This window comes from Ranitomeya variabilis, chromosome 2 (assembly GCF_051348905.1).
Source record: "Ranitomeya variabilis isolate aRanVar5 chromosome 2, aRanVar5.hap1, whole genome shotgun sequence".
NCBI lineage: Eukaryota > Metazoa > Chordata > Amphibia > Anura > Dendrobatidae > Ranitomeya > Ranitomeya variabilis.
This window is the reverse complement of record NC_135233.1, coordinates 773428467-773451515: the sequence shown is the minus strand read 5'-3', so window position 1 is coordinate 773451515 and position 23049 is coordinate 773428467.

Sequence of the window (23049 nt, the reverse complement as noted above, 5' to 3'; positions counted from 1 at the left end):
GAATGCATGTTTGGTAAAAAATTGTTCACTGCCTGCTATATTATTTCTTTGGGATGTAAGAATAAGTGATGCTATTTTTATTATACAATACTGACATATTGCTCACAGATTCATATTTCTTGTCCCACGCTTAACTTTGCGCAACCAGACCTTTTTACTACAACACTAAATTTTTATGAAATATGCTGTGTTCTTAATGCAGCTTACTCCAGCATCTCTCTTACCGCTCTCTCCTCACATGCAGATTTAGTGTAGGTGTTTTTGACTTGTTAACACCAGTTCTCAATCACAAATTCAAGTTTGTAACATGGTTTGAGGCAGACTGAAATGCAGATGGTGCTGTAGAAAGAAGTTTTGAAAGACTTGTCAAGGAAGATAGAAAAAGTAGCTTTAAACAAAGAATACTTCAAGGAGCTGATCAGTGATAAAATAGAAAAAGATCAAATAAATAATATTATTTGAAAAAAAAATTTTTCTTGTTCCTATAAAGAACTACCTTTTCTATTCAGGTTAATGTCTTACGACTAGTGTTGAGCATTCCGATACCGCAAGTATCGGGTATCGGCCGATACTTGCGGTATCGGAATTCCGATACCGGGATTCCGATACTTGCCGCGTATCGGATACCGGAATCGGAAGTTCCCAGATTCAAAATGCACAAATTCAGCCAATGAGAATGATTTCAAGTGTGGGCACATCCTGTTCAGCATGGAGGGCATGAAACTACTGGCATGGCTGTGATTGGCTGCTGAAATGATGTCATGATGCAGTTTAAAAGTTGCTGGCGCCATTTTGCGATCACTCTGCTGTGAATTCAGTTAGTGACAGGACGCTGTTTGCTGACTGAGGGCCAGTTTAGAGATAGCGATTTGCTTCTTTGTGCTTTCCAAAGGCTAATTTAGCAACCGCTGTGTTCACCTACTATTCACCTTGCTTTTGCCTTGTAGCGCTGTTTTCACAGTGATCTGCAAGGTCTGTGTGTGTGTGTGTGTGTGTGTGAGTGCAGCCCACTCTCTAGTCTGAGTGCAGCCACATAGGCCATCCATAGCTGGTTGTATTCAGTTCAGGGAGGATGGTTCATTGCCTCATACTGTTCTTTTTTTTTTTTTTTTTCCAAGTAGTGTAGTCTGCTGCTAATTTTTAACAAAAAATCCTATTAGTGTCTTTCCACCCGTCTCCAGCTAATTTGTGGAAAAACACTACATAGGATAATGTAGAGGAGGGTTTTTGGGCCTTGCAGCGCCGTTTACGGCTGTCTGCACGGTCTCCGTGTGACTGCAGCTCGCCCTGTAGTCTGTGAGCAGCCATAGCCTGGTTGTCTCCAGCTCAGGGTTGTTCACTGCGTCATACCGCAAAATCAATTTTCATTTTGTTTTAAGTAGTGCAGGCTGCTGCACATTTTTTCAAAAAATTCCTATTAGTGTCTTTCCACCCGTCTCCAGCTAATTTGTGGAAAAACACTACATAGGATAACGTAGAGGAGGGTTTTTGGGCCTTGCAGCGCCGTTTACGGCTGTCTGCACGGTCTCCGTGTGACTGCAGCTCGCCCTGTAGTCTGTGAGCAGCCATAGCCTGGTTGTCTCCAGCTCAGGGTTGTTCACTGCGTCATACCGCAAAATCAATTTTCATTTTGTTTTAAGTAGTGCAGGCTGCTGCACATTTTTTCAAAAAATTCCTATTAGTGTCTTTCCACCCGTCTCCAGCTAATTTGTGGAAAAACACTACATAGGATAACGTAGAGGAGGGTTTTTGGGCCTTGCAGCGCCGTTTACGGCTGTCTGCACGGTCTCCGTGTGACTGCAGCTCGCCCTGTAGTCTGTGAGCAGCCATAGCCTGGTTGTCTCCAGCTCAGGGTTGTTCACTGCGTCATACCGCAAAATCAATTTTCATTTTGTTTTAAGTAGTGCAGGCTGCTGCACATTTTTTCAAAAAATTCCTATTAGTGTCTTTCCACCCGTCTCCAGCTAATTTGTGGAAAAACACTACATAGGATAACGTAGAGGAGGGTTTTTGGGCCTTGCAGCGCCGTTTACGGCTGTCTGCACGGTCTCTGTGTGACTGCAGCTCTCTCTGTTGTCAGTTCAGCCCCCAAAAAATAAATAAATAATAAAGTTCACCAAACACACCAGTGACACCACTTTACATTTCTGTAGGCCACATTAGCTCATATTAAAGTCTAGTCCACACTTTAGAAAATTAGTGTTTCTTATACCTGTTAGGAGGAGTTGTTCAGGAATAAGCACACAAAGCCGTTAGTACTTTTCTGCTTATCTTTATCAGTCACCCAAGATGAAGAAGGCAGTGAGTAAGGCACGTGGGCGTGGGCGTGGGCGCGGAGCAGGGAGGGGACGTGGGGATTCTGTGCCCGCTGTGGGCACCGGTGACTCATCAGCACCCACTTTCACAAGGGAACAGTCATTCATGCGCAGCTTTGTCGCAGAGCGCCGTACACCGCTGCTGCGTGAAGACCAAATTGAAGCCGTTGTCGGATGGATGGCAGCTAAAGCATCAACTTCAATTAGTGCCACATCCTCTCAGACACAGAGCACTGGAGAGCAGCCATCTGTCTCTTCACCACCTGCCAAATTGCCCAGGCAGACAGAGAGCCCAGGACAGGAGCCGTCTCTACTTCTGTTCTCTGAATCTCTTGGCTTGGAAACAGGGGGCCAGCCAAGCAGCATTGGAGAAATGGAAGAAGAGGCAGGGTGCAGTGATGCCCAACAGCTTTTTCTCTCTTCCTCTGAAGAGGTGGGTGGGCCAGTGGCTCCGGTCACCACATCGCAGGCTGCATCAGCTGATGATGACACTCAGGTGCCACTTACTGGTGCGTGCTCTGCTGCTGAGACTACCCAGGAGGAGCAGTTGGGGGCAGAGGGTAGTGTAGATGATGAGGTCCTTGACCCATCTTGGCGTGAGGGACAGGAAGGTGGTGGGAGCAGCTCTGAGGAAGAGATTCCCCGTACGGCCCAAAGAGGGAGAGGGAGGGGGAAGACTGCGGATCCTGCAGCCTCCGCTTTGGCAGCCGTTAGGAGCATGTCTCTTCCAAAAGCCAAAAAGGGCGCTCCCAAGACTTGCAGTGCCTGGTCCTTTTTTGACACAGTTGCAGCTGACATTTGCTATGTCAAATGCAAGGTGTGTCATCACAAAGTCAAAAGAGGTCGAAATGTCAGCAACCTCAATACCTCCAACATGTGGAAACATGTGCGCACCAGGCACCCGGCGGAGTTAGAAAAACACACTGAAGAGCTAGGCCAACCAACAGCGGCAGCTACCACCTCTTCAGCTCGTGTTGCCTCTTCCTCCAGCTCACACGCAGCTGGTTCGGCTTCCTCCCAGGATCGCCGTGGAAGAACCTCTGGCCCTGTTGTCCAGAGACCCGCTGTAATTCCACCCGCAGCACCACTTTCCAAGTCATCCACACACTCCCAGCCCAGTCTACAGCCATCGGTAGTACAGGCATGGGAGAAAAGGCGGCCTTTCTCGTCAAACCACCCACGAGCACAGGCTCTGACTGCAGGCATTGCCAAACTTCTGTCACTGGAAATGCTGTCATTCAGGCTGGTGGAGACTGACAGCTTCCGTGACTTGATGTCATTGGCAGTCCCACAGTACAATGTGCCCAGCCGCTTTTACTTCAGCAGGCAAGCCGTCCCTGCCCTGCACAAGCATGTGGAGGGACACATAAAACACGCGCTACTGAATGCCGTCAGTAGCAAGGTCCACCTCACCACCGATGCGTGGACCAGTCAACATGGACAGGGGCGATACCTTTCCCTCACTGCCCATTGGGTTAATGTCGTTGAGCCGGGTACAGACCGTGCAAGTGGCGCAGGACGTGTCCTGCCCACTCCAAGGATTGCAGGAATCCATTCTGTACGCATTGACTCCTCCTCCTACACCAGTTCCTCAGAATCATCGCTGCAGGAGCCGTCACAGTCCACCTCCACATGGACCCGTGATGAACGTGTACCTGTTACGACCGACATGAGCACAGCCGTGGCCAAAAGTCAACAGGCCGTCTTGAAATTAATTTATTTGGGGAATCGAAGCCACACAGCGCAGGAGCTCTGGAATGCCATCAAGCAGGAGAGCGATGTGTGGTTTGTGCCAGCGAATCTCCAGCCAGGCATGGTAGTGTGTGATAATGGCCGAAATCTGTTGGCAGCTCTGGGCCTCGGCAACCTCACTCACATCCCATGTCTGGCACATGTGCTCAATTTGGTCGTGCAGAGTTTTCTGAGGGACTATCCGGATCTTGATGCACTGCTGCACAAGGTCCGCCTAGAGTGTGCTCACTTGCGGCGTTCCAGCACGGCAAAAGTGCGCTTTGCAGCTCTGCAGGGCCGACACCGCCTGCTGGAACATCGCATCATATGTGACCTACCTACCAGGTGGAATTCCACGTTACATATGTTGGAGCGGTTGTGTGAGCAGCAGCAAGCTGTAATGGAGTACCAGGTGCATCAGGTGCAAAGAAGTCGCAGTCAGCGCCGTACAGACTTCACAACCACAGAGTGGGTATGAATGACGTCTGCCAGGTTTTGCGTCCCTTTGATTATTCCACGCGGATGGCGAGTGCAGATGATGCACTAGTCAGCATGACTGTCCCCCTTATCTGCCTGCTTGAAAAATCACTGCAAGCGCTAAGGGATGATGTTGTGGAAGAGGTGGAGGATGAGGATTCAGCATTTCCATCATCTTCTGGACAGTCAGCGCCACGTGGTTCCTCACAAACGCGTAGGCAGGGGACAGTTTGTGAGGAGGATGAGGAGGAGTCAATGGAGGAGGAAGACATCTGTCCAGAGGAGGGAGTTACACAATTGTCCAGTAGTCAGTGTGTACAGCGAGGGTGGGGTGATGACGAGCGGGCAGAGATCACGCCTCCAGCAGGGGACAGTGTTTCTTGGGCAGTTGGCAGTCTGCAGCACATGGTGGATTACGTGCTGCAGTGCCTGAGAAACGACCGCCGCATCGCCTACATTCTCAACATGTCTGATTATTGGGTGTTCACCCTCCTCGATCCTCGCTACCGGGACAACGTAGAAAGCCTCATCACACCGTTGAACCGGGAGCAAAAAATGCGGGAGTACCAAGACACACTGGTGAATTCCATCATCTTCTCCATTCCAAGTGAGAGAAGTGCTGCTAGTGCATTCCAAAGCAGCTCAGTGCGTCCAGGCAGTGGTGGAGGCTCTGCACAAAGAGGGAGCAGAAGCAGTGCCTCTGCCCAAGGCAAGAGCAGTATGGCCCAACTGTGGCACAGTTTTCTGTGCCCGCCACAAAAGTCTACACCATCACAGACAGCTCCAGTCAGCAGGAGGCAACGGTTCCGTCAGATGGTGACAGACTACACGTCTTGCCCTCTTGCTGTACTCCCAGACGGCTCTTCCCCTTTCAAGTTTTGGGTCTCAAAGCTGGATACATGGCCAGAGCTAAGTCAGTATGCATTGGAGGTGCTGTCTTGCCCTGCGGCCAGTGTATTATCAGAACGTGTCTTTAGTGCTGCAGGTGGTGTACTAACTGACCGTCGCATGCGACTATCCTCCGATAACGTTGACCGGCTTACTTTCCTGAAAATGAACAAGGCCTGGATCTCGCAGGAATTTGCCACTCCTCTTCCTGATTAAATAATTAGGTGACTGTCTACAGTATCCAGGTCTCCTGTTGTGTTCATCTTTCTACCACCCGAACTTAAATTCCTGGGCTCCAACACCGCCAGTTGAGGCTCAGAAGTGCCGTCTGCACAGTCAAAACATACGACCCAGTGTTATTGGGTTTCAGTAACGTCAGCTGATCCCCAGCTGTGTAGCCGGCAATGTGTCCTGCGACCGCCACGCTGACACAACAACTGAAATGTAAGGGAACCTGTCCCCCCCCCCAAGGCGTTTGTTACTGAATGAGCCACCTTGTGCAGCAGTAATGCTGCACAAGGAAAAGGTAGCTATTTTTGTTTAGCTCCTTGCACACGCAGAACTTAACACTTATAAAATGTGTCCACTGATACCGTAAAACCGTCCCGGAGGTGGGACTTTCCTTCGTAATATGACGCAGCACAGCCGTCATTCCTACCCCCTTGGCGCCGTGCCCCGGCTCCTCAGCGTTGTTTGATTCCGTCCCGGAGCCTGCGCTGTTATGTTATCCCTTGGCCAGGCACACTTAGCGCTGCCCGTCTTCTGACATCATTTGGTGTCAGGATGGCTGCGCCTGTGCGGCCGCGCTGGCCGAGAGCCCGCCTCGCAGTGTCTTCTGATTTCATCCCACTGGGGGCCTGAGATCCATGGACATGCGCAGTGCATATCTGAACCTCCACCTCTCACTCATCTCCCTACGGCTTCTTCAGACTGTGCGGTGTCAGCTGGTCCCTAATAGCATGCCACGGCCGTGACACCGCACAGTCTTAAGAAGCCGTAGGGAGGGGAGTGAGAGGCGAGGATATGCACTGCGCATGGCCACGGATCCCAGGCCCGCGGTGGGATTACATTAGACGACACTGCGAGGCGGGCTCTCGGCCAGCGCGGTCGCACAGGCGCAGCCAGCCTGACACCAAATTATGTCAGAAGATGGGCAGCGCTAAGTGTGCCTGGCCAAGGGATAACATAACAGCGCAGGCTCCGGGACGGAATCAAACAACGCTGAGGAGCCGGGGAACGGCGCCAAGGAGGTAGGAATGACGGCTGTGCTGCGTCATATTACGAAGGAAAGTCCCACCTCTGGGACGGTCACACGGTATCAGGGGACACATTTTATAAGTGTTTAGTTCTGTGTTTGCTAGGAGCATCATGAAAAGAGCCACCTTTTCCTTTTGCATCTTTTTTGCTGCACAAGCTGGCTCTTTCAGCTACAAATGCCTTGGGGGGGGGGTTAAAGGTTCCCTTTCGATTTTCTCCAATCAGGCTTCGGCCTACATTGTGTTCCTCTGCTTCTCCTCCTGTCCCTGGGCTCCAACACCGCTAGTTGTTGCCTGGTAGTGCTGTACGTACAGTCAACAGTCCCTCCTCTGTTATTGGGGTTCAGTAACGTCAGCTGTTCCCCTGCTGTGTGTGTGGCAATCCCTCCTACCTCCTCCACCTCCTCCTCCTCCACCTGTCCCTGGGCTCCAACACCGCTAGTTGTTGCCTGGTAGTGCTGTACGCACAGTCAACAGTCCCTCCTCTGTTATTGGGGTTCAGTAACGTCAGCTGTTCCCCTGCTGTGTGTGTGGCAATCCCTCCTACCTCCTCCTACCTCCTCCACCTCCTCCACCTGTCCCTGGGCTCCAACACCGCTAGTTGTTGCCTGGTAGTGCTGAACGCACAGTCAACAGTCCCTCCTCTGTTATTGGGGTTCAGTAACGTCAGCTGTTCCCCTGCTGTGTGTGTGGCAATCCCTCCTACCTCCTCCTACCTCCTCCACCTCCTCCTCCTCCACCTGTCCCTGGGCTCCAACACCGCTAGTTGCCGTCCAGAAGTGCTGTCCGCACAGTCAACAGTCCCTCCTCTGTTATTGGGGTTCAGTAACGTCAGCTGTTCCCCTGCTGTGTGTGTGGCAATCCCTCCTACCTCCTCCACCTCCTCCTCCTCCACCTGTCCCTGGGCTCCAACACCGCTAGTTGTTGCCTGGTAGTGCTGTACGCACAGTCAACAGTCCCTCCTCTGTTATTTGGGTTCAGTAACGTCAGCTGTTCCCCTGCTGTGTGTGTGGCAATCCCTCCTACCTCCTCCTACCTCCTCCACCTCCTCCTCCTCCACCTGTCCCTGGGCTCCAACACCGCTAGTTGCTGTCCAGAAGTGCTGTCCGCACAGTCAACAGTCCATCCTCTGTTATTGGGGTTCAGTAACGTCAGCTGTTCCCCTGCTGTGTGTGTGGCAATCCCTCCTACCTCCTCCACCTCCTCCTCCTCCACCTGTCCCTGGGCTCCAACACCGCTAGTTGTTGCCTGGTAGTGCTGTACGCACAGTCAACAGTCCCTCCTCTGTTATTGGGGTTCAGTAACGTCAGCTGTTCCCCTGCTGTGTGTGTGGCAATCCCTCCTACCTCCTCCTACCTCCTCCACCTCCTCCACCTGTCCCTGGGCTCCAACACCGCTAGTTGTTGCCTGGTAGTGCTGAACGCACAGTCAACAGTCCCTCCTCTGTTATTGGGGTTCAGTAACGTCAGCTGTTCCCCTGCTGTGTGTGTGGCAATCCCTCCTACCTCCTCCTACCTCCTCCACCTCCTCCTCCTCCACCTGTCCCTGGGCTCCAACACCGCTAGTTGCTGTCCAGAAGTGCTGTCCGCACAGTCAACAGTCCCTCCTCTGTTATTGGGGTTCAGTAACGTCAGCTGTTCCCCTGCTGTGTGTGTGGCAATCCCTCCTACCTCCTCCACCTCCTCCTCCTCCACCTGTCCCTGGGCTCCAACACCGCTAGTTGTTGCCTGGTAGTGCTGTACGCACAGTCAACAGTCCCTCCTCTGTTATTGGGGTTCAGTAACGTCAGCTGTTCCCCTGCTGTGTGTGTGGCAATCCCTCCTACCTCCTCCTACCTCCTCCACCTCCTCCTCCTCCACCTGTCCCTGGGCTCCAACACCGCTAGTTGTTGCCTGGTAGTGCTGTACGCACAGTCAACAGTCCCTCCTCTGTTATTGGGGTTCAGTAACGTCAGCTGTTCCCCTGCTGTGTGTGTGGCAATCCCTCCTACCTCCTCCTACCTCCTCCACCTCCTCCTCCTCCACCTGTCCCTGGGCTCCAACACCGCTAGTTGCCGTCCAGAAGTGCTGTCCGCACAGTCAACAGTCCCTCCTCTGTTATTGGGGTTCAGTAACGTCAGCTGTTCCCCTGCTGTGTGTGTGGCAATCCCTCCTACCTCCTCCACCTCCTCCTCCTCCACCTGTCCCTGGGCTCCAACACCGCTAGTTGTTGCCTGGTAGTGCTGTACGCACAGTCAACAGTCCCTCCTCTGTTATTGGGGTTCAGTAACGTCAGCTGTTCCCCTGCTGTGTGTGTGGCAATCCATCCTACCTCCTCCACCTCCTCCTCCTCCACCTGTCCCTGGGCTCCAACACCGCTAGTTGTTGCCTGGTAGTGCTGTACGCACAGTCAACAGTCCCTCCTCTGTTATTGGGGTTCAGTAACGTCAGCTGTTCCCCTGCTGTGTGTGTGGCAATCCCTCCTACCTCCTCCTACCTCCGCCACCTCCTCCTCCTCCACCTGTCCCTGGGCTCCAACACCGCTAGTTGCCGTCCAGAGGTGCTGTCCGCACAGAGCCAAACACCTCGCCAATGTGTTAGTGGGGTTCAGTAACGTCAGCTGTTCCCCTGCTGTGTATACGGCAACGTATACTGTGACCGCCACGCAGGCACAACAAGTTAAATTTAAGGGAACCTGTCCCCCCCCAAGGCGTTTGTTACTGAAGGAGCCACCTTGTGCAGCAGTAATGATGCAAAGGGAAAAAGTGCCTCTTTTCGTGGTGCTCCTTGCACATGCTGAACCTAACACTTATGAAAAGTGTCCCCTCCTACCGTGATACCGTCCGGTAGGTGGAACTTTCCTTTGTGATGTGACGCAGCACAGCCGTCATTCTTACCCCCTTGGCGCCGTGCGCCGCCTCCTCAGCGTTGTTTGAATCAGTCCCGGAGCCTGCGCTGTTAGGTTAGCCCTTGGCCATGCACACATTTTGCGCTGCCCGTCTTCTGACATCATTTGGTGTCAGGCTGGCTGCGCCTGTGCGGCCGCGCTGGCCGAGATCCCGCCTCTTACTGTCTTCTGATTTCATCCCACTGGGGGCCTGAGATCCATGGACATGCGCAGTGCATATCTGAACCTCCACCTCTCACTCATCTCCCTACGGCTTCTTCAAACTGTGCGGTGTCAGCTGGTCCCTAATAGCATGCCACGACCGTGACACCGCACAGTCTTAAGAAGCCGTAGGGAGAGGAGTGAGAGGCGAGGATATGCACTGCGCATGGCCACGGATCTCAGGCCCGCAGTGGGATTAAATCAGAAGACAGTACGAGGCGGGATCTCGGCCAGCGCGGCCGCACAAGCGCAGCCAGCCTGACACCAAATGATGTCAGAAGACGGGCCGCGCAAAATGTGTTCATGGCCAAGGGCTAACCTAACAGCGCAGGCTCCGGGACTGATTCAAACAACGCTGAGGAGGCGGCGCACGGCGCCAAGGGGGTAAGAATGACGGCTGTGCTGCGTCACATCACAAAGGAAAGTTCCACCTACCGGACGGTATCACGGTAGGAGGGGACACTTTTCATAAGTGTTAGGTTCAGCATGTGCAAGGACCATAATTAAAAGAGCTAAGTTTACCTTTTCCAGCATTAGTGCTGTACACGATGTCTCTTTCAGCTACAAACGCCTGGGGGGGGGGGTTAAAGTTTCCCTTTCAACTTGCTCCAGTGCAGGCTTCGGCCTACACTCTGCTCCCTCTCCTCCTCCTGCTGACCCTGGGCTCTAACACCGCCAGTTGGGGCCCAGATGTGCTAGCTGCACAGAGAAAAACACCAGCCAATGTGTCAGTGGGGTTCAGCAACGCCAGCTGTTCCCCTGCTGTGCAGCCGGCAACGTGTCCTGCAACAGCCATGCAGGCACAACAGACCCAAAGCTGCCGCCAGTGCAGGCTTCGGCCTACACTCTGCTCCCTCTCCTCCTCCTGCTGACCCTGGGCTCTAACACTGCCAGTTGGGGCCCAGATGTGCTAGCTGCACAGAGAAAAACACCAGCCAATGTGTCAGTGGGGTTCAGCACCGCCAGCTGTTCCCCAGCTGTGCAGCCAGCAACGTGTCCTGCAACAGCCACGCAGACACAAGAACTAGAATTGAAGGAAACCTGTCCCCCCTCCCCCAGGTGTTTCTACGTTTTACAGCCACCTTGTACAACAGTAATGCTGCATGTGTGCAAGGTGGCTCAGAAACTTATTCTCCTTGCCCATGTTGAACTGAACACATCTATAATGAGTCCTCTGCGACCATTAAAACGTCCCTCAGGTGTGATTTTCCTTTGTATTGACACGCAACAAGCTCCTTGGTAGCGCTGCCCGTCTTCTGGCATCATTGTTTGGCTGCCTGCGCCTCTGCGGCCGCCCTGACCCACACAACGCCCCTCGGTGTCTTATTTATTTTGACTGCGAGGGTGTGATTGACGGGCATGAACGGTGCATTTCTTCGCCTATCCCTCATCTCCTTCCGCCTTCTTCGGACTGTGCGGCTTCATGGCCGTGGCATGCGATAAGGGATCAGCTGACGCCGCACAGTCTGAAGCGGGTGTAAGGACCCGAGTGCGAGAGGCGAACATATGTACTGCGCCAGGCCATGAATCCCAGCCCCGCAGTGTTTTAACTATGTAAAGACACTGCGTGGGTCGGATTCATGGTCATCGCAAACCGCAACAGCCGACATGAAATGATGTCAGAAGATGGGCAGCGCTAACAGTGCAAGGCCAAGGGATAACACGACAGCGCAGACTCCTGTGCAACAAATAACGATGCTCAGGAGGCCGCGCCAAGCACCAAGGTGGCATTTTTGCCAGCTGTACTGCGTCTCTTTACGAAGGGAACTCACGCCTCAAAATCAGTTTGACTGTGTAAGGGCCTAAATGTTATACGTGTTCCTTTCAGCGTGTGCAAGGAGCAAAATTAAAAGAGCAACCTTTGACTTGTGCAGCATTACTGCTGCATAAGCTGTGGCTCTTCTACTTTGTAACACCTGAGGGGGTGTTAAAGGTTACCTTTGAAATTGGTTCAATTAGGCTTCGGCCTACACTCTGCTCCCCCTGCAGAGCCCGGGCTCCAACACCACCAGTTGGGGCCCGGTACTGCTAGCTGCACAGAGAAAAACACCAGCCAATGTGTCAGTGGGGTTCAGCACCGCCAGCTGTTCCCCTGCTGTGCAGCCGGCAACGTGTCCTGCAACAGCCACGCAGGCACAACAGACCCAAAGCTGCCGCCAGTGCAGGCTTCGGCCTACACTCTGCTCCCTCTCCTCCTGCTGACCCCGGGCTCCAACACCGCCAGTTGGGGCCCGGTACTGCTAGCTGCACAGAGAAAAACACCAGCCAATGTGTCAGTGGGGTCCAGCACCGCCAGCTGTTCCCCTGCTGTGTAGCCGGCAACGTGTCCTGCGACAGCCACGCAGACACAAGAACTGAAATTGAAGGGAACCTGTCCCCCCTCCCCCAGGCATTTGTACGTTTTACAGCCACCTCGTACAGCGGTAATGCTGCATGTGTGCAAGGTGGCTCATAAACGTATTCTCCTCGCACATGTGGAACTGAAAACACGTCTGAAATGTGTCCTCTGTGTGACCATTTAACCGTCCCGGTGGTGTGACTTTCCTTTGTAATGACACGCTGCAACCCCCTTGGTAGCGCTGCCCGTCTTCTGGCATCATTGTTTGGCTGCCTGCGCCTCTGCGGCCGCCCTGACCCACACAACACCCCTCGGTGTCTTATTTCTTGGGACTGCGAGGGTGTGATTGACGGGCATGAATGGTGCATTTCTTCGCCTATCCCTCATCTCCTTCCGCCTTCTTCGGACTGTGTGGCTTCATGGCCGTGGCATGCGATAAGGGATCAGCTGACGCCGCACAGTCTGAAGCGGGTGTAAGGACCCGAGTGCGAGAGGCGAACATATGTACTGCGCCAGGCCATGAATCCCAGCCCCGCAGTGTTTTAACTATGTAAAGACACTGCGTGGGTCGGATTCATGGTCATCGCAAACCGCAACAACCGACATGAAATTATGTCAGAAGATGGGCAGTGCTAACAGCGCAAGGCCAAGGGATAACACGACAGCGCAGACTCCTGTGCAACAAATAACGAAGCTCAGGAGGCCGCGCAAAGCACCAAGGTGGCATTTTTGTCAGCTGTGCTGCGTCTCATTACGAAGGGAACTCACGCCTCCAACACAGTTTGACTGTATAAAGGGCTAAATGTTATACGTGTTTCATTCGGCGTGTGCAAGGAGAAAAATTAAAAGAGCAACCTTTGACTTGTGCGGCACTACTGCTGCATAAGCTGTGGCTCTTCTAGTTTGTAACCCCTGAGGGGGGGTTAAAGGTTACCTTTGAAATCGGTTCAATTAGGCTTCGGCCTACACTCTGCTCCACCGGCAGAGCCCGGGCTCCAACACCGCTAGTTGCTGTCCGGAAGTGCTGGCTGCACAGAGCCAAACACCTCGCCAATGTGTCAGTGGGGTTCAGCACCGCCAGCTGTTCCCCTGCTGTGTAGCCGGCAACGTGTCCTGCGACCGCCACGCAGGCACAACAGACCCAAAGCTGCCGCCAGTGCAGGCTTTGGCCTACACTTCCCTCCCCCTGCTCCTCCTTCTGCTGACCCTGGGCTCTAACACCGCCAGTTGGGGCTCTAGGAAGACAAGCTTGAATAGGTCCCCATCCTGGTTCCAGTACCGTCAGCTGGTTCCGGGCAGAGCCTTTGGCTTAGGTGCCTCCCTCTGGGTATCCGAGTTCCACCAACGTCAGGTGGTCCTTGGTAGTGCTTTCAGGCACGGGTACCTCCTGCTTAGTAACCGGGTTCCAGTAACGTCAGCTGGTCCTCGGTAGTTCCATTGGCTCTTGGACCTTCGGCTACCCATCCAGGTTCCAGTACTGTCAGCTGGTTCTCGGCAGTGTATTTTGCTCTTGTACCTTCTGCTCCCCATCCTGGTTCCAGTACCATCAGCTGGTTCCGGGCAGAGCCTTTGGCTTAGGTGCCTCCCTCTGGGTATCCGAGTTCCACCAACGTCAGGTGGTCCTTGGTAGTGCTTTCAGGCACGGGTACCTCCTGCTTAGTAACCGGGTTCCAGTAACGTCAGCTGGTCCTCGGTAGTTCCATTGGCTCTTGGACCTTCGGCTACCCATCCGGGTTCCAGTACCGTCAGCTGGTTCTCGGCAGTTTCTTTTGCTCTTGTACCTTCTGCTCCCCATCCTGGTTCCAGTACCGTCAGCTGGTTCCGGGCAGAGCCTTTGGCTTAGGTGCCTCCCTCTGGGTATCCGAGTTCCACCAACGTCAGGTGGTCCTTTTTAGTGCTTTCAGGCACGGGTACCTCCTGCTTAGTAACCGGGTTCCAGTAACGTCAGCTGGTCCTCGGTAGTTCCATTGGCTCTTGGACCTTCGGCTACCCATCCGGGTTCCAGTACCGTCAGCTGGTTCTTGGCAGTGTCTTTTTCTCTTGTACCTTCTGCTCCCCATCCTGGTTCCAGTACCGTCAGCTGGTTCCGGGCAGAGCCTTTGGCTTAGGTGCCTCCCTCTGGGTATCCGAGTTCCACCAACATCAGGTGGTCCTTGGTAGTGCTTTCAGGCACGGGTACCTCCTGCTTAGTAACCGGGTTCCAGTAACGTCAGCTGGTCCACGGTAGTTCCATTGGCTCTTGGACCTTCGGGTAGCCATCCGAGTTCCAGTTCCATCAGCTGTTTCTCGGCATTTTCTCAGCCTTCTTGTACCTTCTGCTACATTTCCAAGTTCAAGACCCTAAAGACGATGACCCGGAAGACCACCCCTAAGATGATGACGACACCAGAGACAACAACCACCGAGATGACGACGACCCCGGAGACGATGACCCTGAAGACGACCCCGATGACGACGACCCCGATGATGACGACCCCGGAGACGACGACCCTGGAGACGACGACGACATGGGAGACCGAGAAGCAGAAGAACAAGAGGCTGCAGAACAAAGAGCAGAAGAACATTAAGCATAAGACTAAATATCAGAGCAAAAGATATTATCTAAATTATAAGCAGAAGAAGACTAAGCAGTGTATGGGGGTGAGTCCGTTCCTCCTCGTGGTGCCCCTGGATAAAGCCTGATGCTGCAGGCCAAACTGAACGCGGACAAATGTAACTGTTTTGTGACAGGCAGAACGGAAGGTGTAATCTTCAAACTTTTCTAGATAACAACTACGGGAATGCCTGTCACAAATAAGAATATGATGAAGAAGTTGAATATGAAAAAGATAATAGTTAAATAAAAAGAATATGAACAATGTAAAAAAAAAAATTAGAGGTAGAATAAGATGAATAAGGTGAAGATAGTTGATGTCAAAGAAGCTGATGATGAGGATAATGAAGAAGAAAGTGTGGGAGAAGTAAAAAAGAAGGTGAAGGACGTGGAAGTAGTGAAACATCAATATCTGACAAAATAAAAAAAAAAAATAGTCAAAATCTTTCTAACGCCGAACGTCATAAAAAAAAAAAAAAAACTTTATTTGAACACTTACCATGAAATAGTAAATTTTTCTGGAGAAACTATTAACCACCCAAAAACAATGTACCTTATATACTTGAGTATAAGCCAACCCGAGTGTAAGCCGAGACCCCTAATTTTGCCACAAAAAATTGGGAAAACTTAATGACTCGACTATAAGCCTATGGTGGGAAATGCAGCAGCTACTGGTAAATTTCAAAAATAAAAATAGATACCCATAAAAGTAATGAATAAAAGAAGATGCTCCATACAAAATGCGCCCCATATAATGCACCATAAAGTTTATGATGGGCCCCATAAGATGCTCCATACAAAATACACCCAATATAATGCTCCATAAAGGTTGATTATGGTCCCATGAGATGCTTCATACAAAAATATGCCCCATATAATGCTGCACAAAGGTTGATTATGGCCCCATAAGATGCTCCATAGAAACATTTGCCCCATACAATGCTGCATAAAGGTTGATTATGGCCCCATAGGATGCTCCATAGAAACATTTGCCAGATACAATGCTGTATAAAGGTGGATTATGGCCCCATAAGATGCTCCATAAGAACATTTGCCCCATATAATGCTGCATAAAGGTTGATTATGGCCCCATAAGATGCTCCATAGAAACATTTGCCCCATACAATGCTGCATAAAGGTTGATTACAGCCCCATAAGATGCTCCATAGAAAATGTGCCCCATATAATGCTGCATAAAGGTTGATTATGACCCCATAACATGCTCCATAGAATATTATGCCCATATGCTGCGATAAAAAAAATGACATACTCACCTCTTGTCCTGGCAGGCGGGGACATAGGCACTTGCGTTACTCACCTGTCGCCGTTCTATCACCATGCGCTGCTCCATCTTCCGGGTCTCTGCGGTGACTGTTCAGGCACAGGGCGCAACACACACTAAACATGTCATCGCGCCCTCTGACCTGAACGTCACAGCCAGAGGACACGGAAGACGGAGCCCAGCGGTGGAACGGGGACAGATGAATATCGCAATGCTCACCCTCTCCCATTATACTCACCCTCCCGATGTGGTCCTTGGCAGCTTCTCCAAAGCGATGGTCTCTGGTGCCTGCAGCTTGTTCCGGTGTTCAGCGGTCACTGATACCACTCATTAAAGTAATGAATATGCGCTCGGCCTATGAGAGTGGAGTCGTGTCCATATTCCTTACTTTAATGAGCGGTACCATGTGACCGCTGAACACAGGAAGAGCTGCCGGCACCCAAAGCAAGGACCATGCCGGGAGCAGGTGAGTATGTGACTGCCGCCACTACCCCTCCCCTTCCAACTCCCTGGGACAATGACTTGAGTATAAGCCAAGAGGGGCACTTTCATCCTAAAAAAATGGGCTGAAAATCTCAGCTTATACTCGAGTATATACGGTAATTACAAACTGATAAACTGAAAGCGGGTTTGGTATCTATAATGCAATTCTTATGCGTTAATTCTTCAAATGAGCAAATATTTGGAAATTTGCTGTACAAACTGTGCTCGACTTGTAGTTGGTGATCTGTGATGACCCAGGTACTGACCACCACTGTGGAAGGTATGATAAGATGTTATAACTGCAGGGCATTATGGGAAATGCCACACAGCAATGCAAAATTATGTTTGCCTGCTCTCTAATGCTTTAGCAGTGCGAGAAATAGCGTCATGCAAGGTTTTTTATTTTTGAAAACTAAGAATGTCAAAATGTTTTAATTCATGAGAAACTCTGAAATTTTCTAACTCGATTCTCCATTAATCGATTAACTCATTTCTAGTCAGTTCTATAAGCTGTAAATGTGTTTGTATCATTGTTTTTGGCTTTGACACACACATGATTGATACTTTTTTGAAAAGTTATTGCTTAATTAATCTTTATTATATACATGATTTTATAAAACAATCCTTAAAATGTACATATTCAGAAAATTAAATATTCATATCTTTAATATTTGTGTGAATTCCTATGATGATTTCTCAAACAGAAGAGCATAATGAGGTGCATATCCTTTAACTACGGTAGTACAACCTGACTTTTGACTTTGACTTCCTTCCACCTTTTTCTTCCTTCATGAACTTTTTGTCATATACTGCACAACAGTGAAACTAATTATCATCTCAATTGAGGGTGGCAGAGACCTTGTCCATGGAATGGCTGACATTTCTATCCATTGTCTTAAATTCATAATTATTATAAAAAATAACATGTTAAGAACCACTCACATCAAGGGAAATCTACTAACCACTACTGTATAATTGAGTGAATTTTTTTTAATGGAATTTTTTTTATGGAATTTTATGGAACAGCAGTTTTCCATTTCAGTCAGGAAAAAAAAATTGTGTACATGAGATTTCTGAAATGTATTCCCATTTCTAAAGAGTGGAAATTCTTGACTGGTCAAGCCTATGCACTAAGTGCAAGGCTTTCAAAATCGAAAAGATGTATTGCAATACAACTTGGAGTACAAGTAGAGGATGGCATCAGAGAACATTTTTCCCTATTTGGAAAAAAACTATAACCAGGCAATCCAATACACCCTGGAATACAAGTAGAGTAGGGCCTCAGAAAACATTTACATTTAGAAGGAGTGAGACTTCTGTGGCCAACAACAGTGAGTCTCGGATATGAGGCCACTACTCTAGGTACAACTGGACCTTCAGGCTTCCGATTTTGCTCCGTCTAAGGTGGGCGGCAGTTCCTCCTGTACCTGCCCAGTGCATCAGGCAGAACCAAGACTTCAAGTAGATTAAAGGAAGGGTTTCAAAACTTTTTTTGTCTTTGGACACTTCTCAATGAAAATTCATGAACCATGTGGGGGAAACTTCTCTAACACACCCTGCAAAAAGAACACCACAAGTCCTCTGTCAATTTATTCACACAACACTTTTTTTGCCTTTCTCCCATTGTATTAAGGCTTTTTTTTTTATTTTACACAGATGTGAGGCAAATCTGAGAGTTACAGTCACTGCTCCCTTCCAGTTTAAGTTGATTCCACTGGTTTTTAGTGCCACCAGGGGCCTAATAACTAATAGGTATATCCGCTTGTCAATTAAAAATGCTGATAGGCTGACTGTTCTCAAAATTAGGACCTGGATTGTCCAAGACTTCTCAAAGCTCCAGTATGACAGCAGCACAGAAAAGCAATTCAAAAGTTCTTTTCTTTCTGGTGTATTCCTATTCACCCCTTCCCACCCAAAAAATGGTATATGGTTCATGATTTCTTCTTTTTCTTTTCCTCCTCTGTTCCAAAACTACCTCTCCTCTATCACCTATCCATACCCTAAATGCAGCTATCAACGGTATTAATAGGGAATAGAATATAATAGATGCAGCAATCTAAAGGAATTTTTTTTCTAGTTTCTGCAACAAGGACTGTAAGGCAATAATCACTGCCTAAATTTTTCTAATACACTATCCCTATTGCAGCAGCTAATGCTACACTAATTTCAGCTACAATCAGTATTATTAGAGAATAGAATATATTGGAAGTAGTCCTGAAAAAATTTTGTTTTATTGTAGCACCAGCAAGGACTGCAAGGCAATAATCCGTGACTAGATTCCCCTAATACGCTATCCCTTCTCCAGCAGCTAACACTACTTGCAGCTAAGAGTGGTATTGTTATTAAATTGAATATATTTAAATTGGCCCTGAAAGGACTTTAGGTTGTACATGGCAGCACAAAGGACTGTAAGGCAATAATATCAGACTTGATACCTCTAATATACACCAATTAGAGAAAGATGGTAGCAAACGCCATATAAAATCTAAATTCTTTATTTATTACCATTTTATCATCAATACAAAAAATTAATTAAAATATGGAGATACTAGTGCACAATATATCAGCCCTACTGGGTAATACACCCCTAAAATATCCTACATATCCCCGTTAGTTAACGCCCACTTGGCTAGATACCATATATTTATTTTGGAGGCAAAGAAAGGGGGAGGAAACTATTGTCCCTATATAAGGTGGCTTATACAAGCCTACACAGCCTTAAGGGAACACAAATTAGTCTCAGTACAAAGTCAAATAAATATGTAAATATTGCTGATGCTTCCTTATAAAGTGCTCAGTGCAACTGCATAGTTAATCAAATATTATATAAAAGAGGGTACACAACTACCTGAACAGAACTTAAAGTGCAGTAATCTCAATATAATAAGCACATTTGTGAGGAGCCTGGCTTCACTTTAAGGAAGTAGATGAAAACAATGAATAGTCAAAAGCAACAGCAAGAGTGGACGATAGGAGATTAGCCAAAATAGATAAAGGAAAAGAGGGTATACGACCTAGTTGAGCTGTATGAATCCCCGACGCGCGTTTCGCGTTCCTGCTTCTTCCTGGGGAAGAAGCAGGAATGCGAAACGCGCGTCGGGGATTCATACAGCTCAACTAGGTCGTATACCCTCTTTTCCTTTATCTATTTTGGCTAATCTCCTATCGTCCACTCTTGCTGTTGCTTTTGACTATTCATTGTTTTCATCTACCTCGGTTACTGAACCCCAATAACAGAGGAGGGACTGTTGGGACTGTGCGGACAGCACTTCTGGACGGCAACTAGCGGTGTTGGAGCCCAGGCACAGGAGGAGGAGGAGGTGGAGGAGATAGGAGGGATTGCCACACACACAGCTGGGGAACAGCTGACGTTACTGAACCCCACTAACACATTGGCGAGGTGTTTGGCTCTGTGCGGACAGCACTTCTGGACGGCAACTAGCGGTGTTGGAGACCAGGGACAGGAGGAGGAGGAGGTGGAGGAGATAGGAGGGATTGCCACACACACAGCTGGGGAACAGCTGACGTTACTGAACCCCAATAACAGAGGAGGGACTGTTGGGACTGTGCGGAAAGCACTTCTGGACGGCAACTAGCGGTGTTGGAGCCCAAGGACAGGAGGAGGAGGAGGTGGAGGAGATAGGAGGGATTGCCACACACACAGCTGGGGAACAGCTGACGTTACTGAACCCCAATAACAGAGGAGGGACTGTTGGGACTGTGCGGACAGCACTTCTGGACGGCAACTAGCGGTGTTGGAGCCCAGGGACAGGAGGAGGAGGAGGTGGAGGAGATAGGAGGGATTGCCACACACACAGCTGGGGAACAGCTGACATTACTGAACCCCAATAACAGAGGAGGGACTGTTGGGACTGTGCGGACAGCACTTCTGGATGGCAACTAGCGGTGTTGGAGCCCAGGGACAGGAGGAGGAGGAGGTGGAGGAGATAGGAGGGATTGCCACACACACAGCTGGGGAACAGCTGACGTTACTGAACCCCAATAATAGAGGAGCGACTGTTGGGACTGTGCGGACAGCACTTCTGGACGGCAACTAGTGGTGTTGGAGCCCAGGGACAGGAGGAGGAGGAGGTGGAGGAGATAGGAGGGATTGCCACACACACAGCTGGGGAACAGCTGACGTTACTGAACCCCAATAACAGAGGAGCGACTGTTGACTGTGCGTACAGCACTACCAGGCAACAACTATCGGTGTTGGAGCCCAGGGACAGCAGGAGAAGCAGAGGAACACAATGTAGGCCGAAGCCTGATTGGAGAAGGTCGAAAGGGAACCTTTAACCCCCCCAAGGCGTTTGTAGCTGAAAGAGCCAGCTTGTGCAGCACAAAAGATGCAAAAGGAAAAGGTGGCTCTTTTCATTATGCTCCTTGCAAACACAGAACTAAACACTTATAAAATGTGTCCCCTGAAACCGTGAGACCGTCCCGGAGGTCGGACTTTCCTTCGTAATATGACGCAGCACAGCCGTCATTCTTACCCCCCCCCCCCCCGGCGCCGTGCCCTGGCTCCTCAGCGTTGTTTGATTCCGTCCCGGAGCCTGTGCTGTTATGTTATCCCTTGGCCAGGCACACTTAGCACTGCCCATCTTCTGACATCATTTGGTGTCAGGCTGGCTGCGCCTGTGCGGCCGTGCTGGCCGAGAGCCCGCCTAGCAGTGTCGTCTAGAGTTGAGCGACTATCATTTTTTTAAGATCGAGTCGGGTTTTGTGAAACCCGATTTTGTCCAGAGTCGAGTCGAGTGCAGTCGGCCGATTATCGCTAAAAGTCGGGGATCGACCGAAACACGAAACCCAATGCAAATCAATGGGGAAGCATAGTCGGCAGTGAGTGGAGGCCAGGAAAACACCTACAGTGCCCATTTTAATGCCCAAAACATCCATTCTTGTATCTGAAGCTTGTCAATCTTAATTAACTTTATAATAATAGTTGGGCATAGGGAATTGGGGGTCATTTGGCAAAAGTTGTGGGGGGAGTAGGGCTGGCTCAAGTTTTTCGTGGGCCCAGGAAATGCGGACTACGTCATGGCGGTGTTGCAGGGAAAGGTAAGTATTTCAACGTTGCAAGTGCTGTGATCCTGAGCAAGCAGGGGGGGCCCACTCGTTCGCATTGGCACTGGCACAGGGCCCCTCAAAGTACAGCGGTGTGTTTGCATGGCGGGGGCGCCTCCCACCAGCAGCGACACTTTTGCGTACTCTGAGGGGCCCTGTGCCAGTGACGTCGCCAACGAGTATGCCCCCCCACCTGATGAAGGAACCTGCACTTTCATCTGCACCTTCCTCTCTGTCCCTGTGTAAGGTGGTATAACATGCGGGAAGGGGAACCTTACTTTCAGCAGGGTCAGATTCTGGCTGTGTAGAGTATAAGGGGAATGTAGTGGTCTAGGTCAATGTACCAGCAGACTCATCTAGCAGTGGCTGGGCAATGGGCAGGATGAGGAGGAAACAGATATAGGGCCAAAGAATAAAGTAGGCTAAATGCAGTTCAAAATTGGTAACAGGACTAAACAGGCGGCATTGCTTTGTTCAGTGGAGTAGCAAACCCAAGAGCAGCAGACACTGTTTCAAGGGCCTAACCACACTAGTAGGCCAAATGCAGTTTAATATCTGATAGTATAGGGCGAAAGCCAGAATGTGGAAGCTCAGCTTTGTTCAGTTGAGGACAACACCAGGCAGGGGCAGACAGACACCTTTAGTAGGCCGGAACAGCCAATGGCATTTTTAAAAATGGTAATTTGGAACTGAAGGTTGAAGCTCAGCTTTATTCAGTTGAGGACAACACCAGGCAGGGGCAGACAGACACCTTTAGTAGGCCGGAACAGCCAATGGCATTTTTAAAAATGGTAATTTGGAACTGAAGGTTGAAGCTCAGCTTTATTCAGTTGAGGACAACACCAGGCAGGGGCAGACAGACACCTTTAGTAAGCCGGAACAGCCAATTGCATTTTTAAAAATGGTAATTTGGAACTGAAGGTTGAAGCACAGCTTTATTCAGTTGCAGCTTCTTGGCAACAATATAAAGAAGATGAGACAGGACAACACTCGTTGGATGCCATATCTGTGTTTTCACTGGAAAAAAAACTGTCATTTAACTACTTGTAGGAGAAAGTTTTTGTAGCTGGAGGCCACTTTTTGTATTGTACCAGTTTTTGGTTGTATGTTTGGAACTGAAGGTTGAAGCTCAGCTTTATTCAGTTGAGGACAACAACAGGCAGGGGCAGACAGACACCTTTAGTAGGCCGGAACAGCCAATGGCATTTTTAAAAATGGTAATTTGGAACTGAAGGTTGAAGCTCAGCTTTATTCAGTTGAGGACAACACCAGGCAGGGGCAGACAGACACCTTTAGTAGGCCGGAACAGCCAATTGCATTTTTAAAAATGGTAATTTGGAACTGAAGGTTGAAGCTCAGCTTTATTCAGTTGAGGACAACACCAGGCAGGGGCAGACAGACACCTTTAGTAGGCCGGAACAGCCAATGGCATTTTAAAAAATGGTAATTTGGAACTGAAGGTTGAAGCTCAGCTTTATTCAGTTGAGGACAACACCAGGCAGGGGCAGACAGACACCTTTAGTAGGCCGGAA